Below are 7,077 nucleotides of genomic sequence, written 5' to 3'. Positions count from 1 at the left end.
CGTCCGTCCACCTGCAATGAATATCCAGGCATACGCAACTGGATAAAACATAGCTGGTTATGGGGGTCTTTTACTAAAGTGCACTAGCTTTTTTAGCGCTCGTTAAAAACAGGCATGCGCTAAACGCTAGAGATGCCCATATGAATACATTCAAGTGTAAATACAATGTCCCAAACACTTAGCCCTAAAATACTTGTTAAATAATTCCACTTCCTCAATCAGTATTTGTCATGTCAGGATTTATCCACTGTCTCATCCTCTCATCCCAATACAATGCGAACAAACCCACAAATATAAACATCCCAGACCACACCCTCCCTATTTCAGACAGCCTGAAAATCCTCGGCATTATAATCGACCGTAACCTTACACTAGAGACCCAAGTGAAATCCACAACTAAGAAAATGTTCCACTCAATCTGGAAACTCAAACGCGTGAAACCATTCTTCCCGAGGGAAACATTTCGTAACTTGATACAATCAATGGTACTAAGCCATGCAAACTACTGCAATGGAATTTATGCGGGATGCAAAGAAGAAATCATAAAGAAACTTCAGACCATTCAATACACGGCAGTCAGGCTTATATTTGGAAAAACGCGATTCGAAAGCGCTAATCCCCTCCGAGAAAAACTGCACTGGCTCCCAATCAAAGAACGTATTGCTTTCAAAATCTGCACCCTGGTTCATAAAATTATCTACGGCGAAGCACCGGGATACATGACAGACCTCATAGACCTACCAACCAGAAATACAACTGGATCAACATGAACATACCTAAATCTCCACTACCCAAGCTGCAAAGGACTCAAATAGACACTCAAACACACCTTATGGACTTCATCTCGAACACATGCATCTCAACATCAAACCTTATCATAATAGGTGATATCAACCTGCACTTGGAAGATCTTACCTTAACAAGTACCCAAGAATGCAAGGAATTCCTACAATTATGGGATCTTCACATACCAAATGCACAACCGACACACAAGAAAGGACACACACAAGATGTTATCGCATACAAATTCGATCCAGACCTAAACCTTATACTAGAAGACACTAAATGGATACCCACACCATGGTCTGACCACTACAAAGCATACATCTCCCTCCAATGGAGGACGAAAACCACAATCAAAAAACAAGAACGAAAAACCTACACCACTAGAGGAAAAATAGACCCGGCAATATTCTGGCAACAGATTTACGAAAACGAATGGACAACAAAGACAGAAACAATCAACTTTCTCCAAGAGTGGGACAAAAGATGCAAAACAATATTAGACAACATCGCCCCAATTCAAATCAGAACCTCACACAGAAAAAACTCAATACCTTGGTTCAACGAAGATTTTTAAAAACTCAAAACACAAGTTAGGAAATTAGAACGCGCATGGAATAAAAAGAAAGACGAACTCACACTCAATGCCTGGAAACAAATCCGAAGAAAATACAAATACACCATAAGACAAACCAAAAGATTATACTATAAAACCGAAATTGGACCAAATTACAAGGACACACACAAACTCTTCCAACTTGTGAACAAACTAATAGACACCACACCAGTCACAAACAACAGCAAAGACATACCAGAAGCCGATAACTTCGCGAAGTACTTCAAAGAGAAAATAGTACAACTGCGACTAAAATACCTGCCAGCCCTATCGAATACACAGCTCTTCTAGAATGCCTGGATCCAGAACCTGGAGTATACCCAGCAGATAGGACCTGGACTGAATTCGAGCCACTATCGGAAGATCTCAACTCCCAAACGCTTAAAAGATTTGCCAAATCTCACTGCAAACTAGACATCTGCCCAAACAACCTTATGAAATCGGCCCCCAACACTTTATAACAGATCTAACGATACATGTGAATTACATGCTACAAAAGGGACTCTTCCCAAAGAAGAAAGGAAATATCTTACTCACCCCCATACCCAAGGATGCAAATAAAAATGCGAATGAATTAACCAACTATAGACCAGTAGCATCCATTCCCCTAATAACCAAAATAACAGAAGGGATGGTCACCAAACAACTCACAGAATATCTAAACAAGTTCTCAATACTACAAGAGTCTGTTGTAGGATTGTTGTAGCACAAACAAGTCCCAATCAGGATTTCGTTCCAATCACAGTACCGAAACAGTACTAGTTATGCTCATGAATATATTCAAACAAACGATTGCAACCGGCAAGAATATATTACTTCTACAATTCGACATGTCAAGTGCTTTCGACATGGTTGATCATGGAATCCTACTACACATACTTGAATACTTCGGTATTGGAGGCAACGTTCTTAATTGGTTTAAAGGATTCCTAACTACACGCTCGTATCAAGTGACATCAAATTCGACTACATCAGCCACATGGACACCCGAATGTGGAGTTCCACAGGGATCTCCCTTCGCACCGACCATATTTAACCTAATGATGACACCCTTGGCCAAACTATTATCTAAGCAAAACCTCAACCCATACATTTATGCAAATGATGTAACGATCTACATCCCATTCAAACAAGACCTAAAAGAAATCTCCAATGAAATCAACCAAAGTCTACATATCATGCACTCCTGGGCAGATGCCTTCCAGTTAAACTCAATGCAGAAAAAACCCAATGCCTAATACTCACCTCCCAACACAACGCGAGCAAATTCACCACCATCGATACCCCAAAACTAACTCTACCAATTTCGGAAACCCTGAAAATTCTTGGAGTCACCATTGACCGGCACCTAACACTTGAGAATCACACGAAAATTACGACCAAAAAGATGTTCCATTCAATGTGGAAGTTAAAAAGAGTAAAACATTCTTCCCAAGAACCGTTTTCCGGAATCTGGTACAATTATTAGTACTCAGTCACCTAGACTACTGCAACTCACTATACGCTGGCTGCAAAGAGCACATACTCAAAAAACTCCAAACAGCCCAGAACACAGCAGCCAGCCTCATAGTCGGAAAACCAAAATACGAAAGTGCAAAACCCCTACGAGAGAAACTACACTGGTTACCACTCAAAGAACGCATCACGTTTAAAGTATGTACCCTAGTACATAAAATCATCCACGGCAAAGCCCCAGCTTACATGTCTGACCTGATTGACCTATCACCCAGGAATGCCAAAAGATCATCTTGCACATTCCTTAATCTTCACTTCCCAAACTGCAAAGCCCTAAAATATAATTAATGCACGCATCAACCTTTTCCTATTTGAGTACGCAATTCTGGAACGCATTGCCACGTAACCTAAAAGCGACCTATGAACTGACCAACTTCCAAAAACTGCTGAAGACCCATCTTTTCGACAAGACATACCACAATGACTAAAACATATGAAATCTCCACATATATCTAGCAAGCGTTGTTAAAAGCGCCTCATATTATATCTTTATCATATTTTCCATTACCATGCAACCCAAAATACTTCTGTAACACTAATGACAACTCTCCTCTCATTTCCACTATCCACGATATATTGTAAGCCACATTGAGCCTGCAAAGAGGTGGGATAATGTGGAATACAAATGTAACAAATAAATACAATAAAAATAAATATAGATAAATCAAGATTTTTTTTTTAGAAGGGGATCATCAGAGTATACTGTAGCACACACCATGCGAACATTTTGTTCCTTTGAAATAATGGGTGTGGTGCAAATAGTCATTGATCCACTCATTTTATTTTGTTAATTTTTAAATTATTTTCTGTGTGTTTGAACTTCATTCTCAAAAATCACGCTGAGGATCCCCTTCTAAAAAAAATCTTGATTTATCTATATTGATGTGGATAAATCCTGACATGACAAATACTGATTGAGGATGTGGAATTATTTAACAAGTATTTTAGGGCTAAGTGTTTGGGACATTGTATTTACACTTAGAGGATAGTGGGTCCCCACACAATTAATATATGGTCTTGAGAATTGGATTTTTCATATGAATACATTAGTACATAAGTAGTGCCATACTGGGAAAGACCAAAGGTCCATCTAGCCCAGCATCCTGTCACCGACAGTGGCCAATCCAGGTCAAGGGCACCTGGCACGCTCCACAAACGTAAAACATTCCAGACAAGTTATACCTAAAAATGCGGAATTTTTCCAAGTCCATTTAATAGCGGTCTATGGACTTGTCCTTTAGGAATCTATCTAACCCCTTTTTAAACTCCGTCAAGCTAACCGCCCGTACCACGTTCTCCGGCAACGAATTCCAGAGTCTAATTACACGTTGGGTGAAGAAAAATTTTCTCCGATTCATTTTAAATTTACCACACTGTAGCTTCAACTCATGCCCTCTAGTCCTAGTATTTTGGATAGCGTGAACAGTCGCTTCACATCCACCCGATCCATTCCACTCATTATTTTATACACTTCTATCATATCTCCCCTCAGCCGTCTCTTCTCCAAGCTGAAAAGCCCTAGCCTTCTCAGCCTCTCTTCATAGGAAGTCGTCCCATCCCCACTATCATTTCGTCGCCCTTCGCTGTACCTTTTCCAATTCTACTATATCTTTTTTGAGATACGGAGACCAGTACTGAACACAATACTCCAGGTGCGGTCGCACCATGGAGCGATACAACGGCATTATAACATCCGCACACCTGGACTCCATACCCTTCCTAATAACACCCAACATTCTATTCGCTTTCCTAGCCGCAGCAGCACACTGAGCAGAAGGTTTCAGCGTATCATCGACGACGACACCCAGATCCCTTTCTTGATCCGTAACTCCTAACGCGGAACCTTGCAAGACGTAGCTATAATTCGGGTTCCTCTTACCCACATGCATCACTTTGCACTTGTCAACATTGAACTTCATCTGCCACTTGCACGCCCATTCTCCCAGTCTCGCAAGGTCCTCCTGTAATCGTTCACATTCCTCCTGCGACTTGACGACCCTGAATAATTTTGTGTCATCGGCGAATTTAATTACCTCACTAGTTATTCCCATCTCTAGGTCATTTATAAATACATTAAAAAGCAACGGACCCAGCACAGACCCCTGCGGGACCCCACTAACTACCCTCCTCCACTGAGAATACTGGCCACGCAATCCTACTCTCTGCTTCCTATCTTCAACCAGTTCTTAATCCATAATAATACCCTACCTCCGATTCCATGACTCTGCAATTTCTTCAGGAGTCTTTCGTGCGGCACTTTGTCAAACGCCTTCTGAAAATCCAGATATACAATATCAACCGGCTCCCCATTGTCCACATGTTTGCTTACCCCCTCAAAAAAATGCATTAGATTGGTGAGGCAAGACTTCCCTTCACTAAATCCGTGCTGACTTTGTCTCATCAGTCCATGTTTTTGTATATGCTCTGCAATTTTATTCTTAATAATAGCCTCCACCTCTTGCCCGGCACCAACGTCAGACTCACCGGTCTATAATTTCCCGGATCTCCTCTGGAACCCTTCTTAAAATCGGAGTAACATCTCTAGCGTTTAGCACACGCCTATTTTTAGCGTGCATTAAAAATGCTAGTGTGCCTTAGTAAATTTATTTTTGTTACATTTGTACCCTGCGCTTTCCCACTCATGGCAGGCTCAATGTGGCTTACATGGGGCAATGGAGGGTTAAGTGACTTGCCCAAGTCACAGGAGCTGCCTGTGCCTGAAGTGGAAATCGAACTCAGTTCCTCAGAACCAAGTCCACCACCCTAACCACTAGGCCACTCCTCCACTGTTGCTGCTATTTGAGATTCTACATGGAATGTTGCTATTCCACTAGCAACATTCCATGTAGAAGTCGGCCCTTGCAGATCACCAATGTGGCCGCGCAGGACGTCAGACTCACAGAAGCAGAAGCCTGCGCAGCCTTCTACATCGAATGTTGCTAGTGGAATAGCAACATTCCATGTAGAATCTCCAATAGTAGCAACATTCCATGTAGAATCTCCAATAGTGTCTATTTATTTACATTTGTACCCCCGCGCTTTCCCACTCATGGCAGGCTCAATGCGGCTTTACATGGGGCAATGGAGGGTTAAGTGACTTGCCCAGAGTCACAAGGAGCTGCCTGTGCCTGAAGTGGGAATCGAACTCAGTTCCTCAGTTCCCCAGGACCAAAGTCCACCACCCTAACCATTAGGCCACTCCTCCACCCCCTAAGTGTGATATTTGGCACTCAGAACCCATTTACTAAACCACGCTAGCGATTCCTGGCATGGAATCGTTAGTGCGGTTTGGTAAAGAAGCCCTTAACTGGCTAGGATGAACCGCATAAAGATAAGACAGTGTAAGTGTTTTATCCCCTTTACACAGTGCCGTAGTGAGGGCGGCTGACACCCGGGGCGGGTCGCCGCTGCGCACCTCCCCCCCCCCCCCCCGGGTGCAGCAAGGCGCACCCAACCCTCAGCGTGCGCACCCCCCCGGAGCGCATTCTTACCACTGGCGTAGGAAAGGGGACTGGTGGGAGAGCCGCTCCGCCATGAGTGCACATCGCTGGGAGCTGGGTCGGCTCCGCTAGTTCCCTGCTCTCTCTGCCCCGGTACAGGAAGTAACCTGTTCCGGGGCAGAGAGAGCAGGGAACCAGCGGAGCCAACATCCCCCCCAGCAGAGAGGGGTTAGGGAAAAGTACTGTAAGGGAAGGATTCCTGATGAGAACCTGATAGAATTATACAGTTTGGCCTTTTTTTCTTTTTGTGGCGGCCGCTGCTGCTCAGCGGTAGGGGCAGCGGCGGCCGGACGGCGTTGCCGGTGGCAGCTACGGGTGGCGAGGGGGTTTGATGCGCGGGGGAGGGGAGGGTCGCTGGACATGGGTGGCTGCAGGGAGGGCAGGGGGAGAGGAGGGTCGCTGGCCATGGATGGCTGGAGGGGGGACAGGGGAGAGGGATGTGGTGAGGGGTTCCTGAGACCAGAGAGGTGGGGGTGGGGGACCTGCGAGAGGGGGGCACACACTCACTGTCTCTCACATACACTCTCTCTGACACACTCTCTGTCTATCACAGGATCTGAAGGCGACGAAACAGTGTGACAAGGCGGTGGCCGTAGCCAGAAAGTTGCTATGCTGTATAGAGAGAGGTGTGACCAGCAGAAGAAAAGAGGTTTTAATGCCCCT

The sequence above is a fragment of the Microcaecilia unicolor genome, chromosome 1, assembly GCF_901765095.1.
Source record: "Microcaecilia unicolor chromosome 1, aMicUni1.1, whole genome shotgun sequence".
NCBI lineage: Eukaryota > Metazoa > Chordata > Amphibia > Gymnophiona > Siphonopidae > Microcaecilia > Microcaecilia unicolor.
This window is presented reverse-complemented; position numbering follows the sequence as displayed.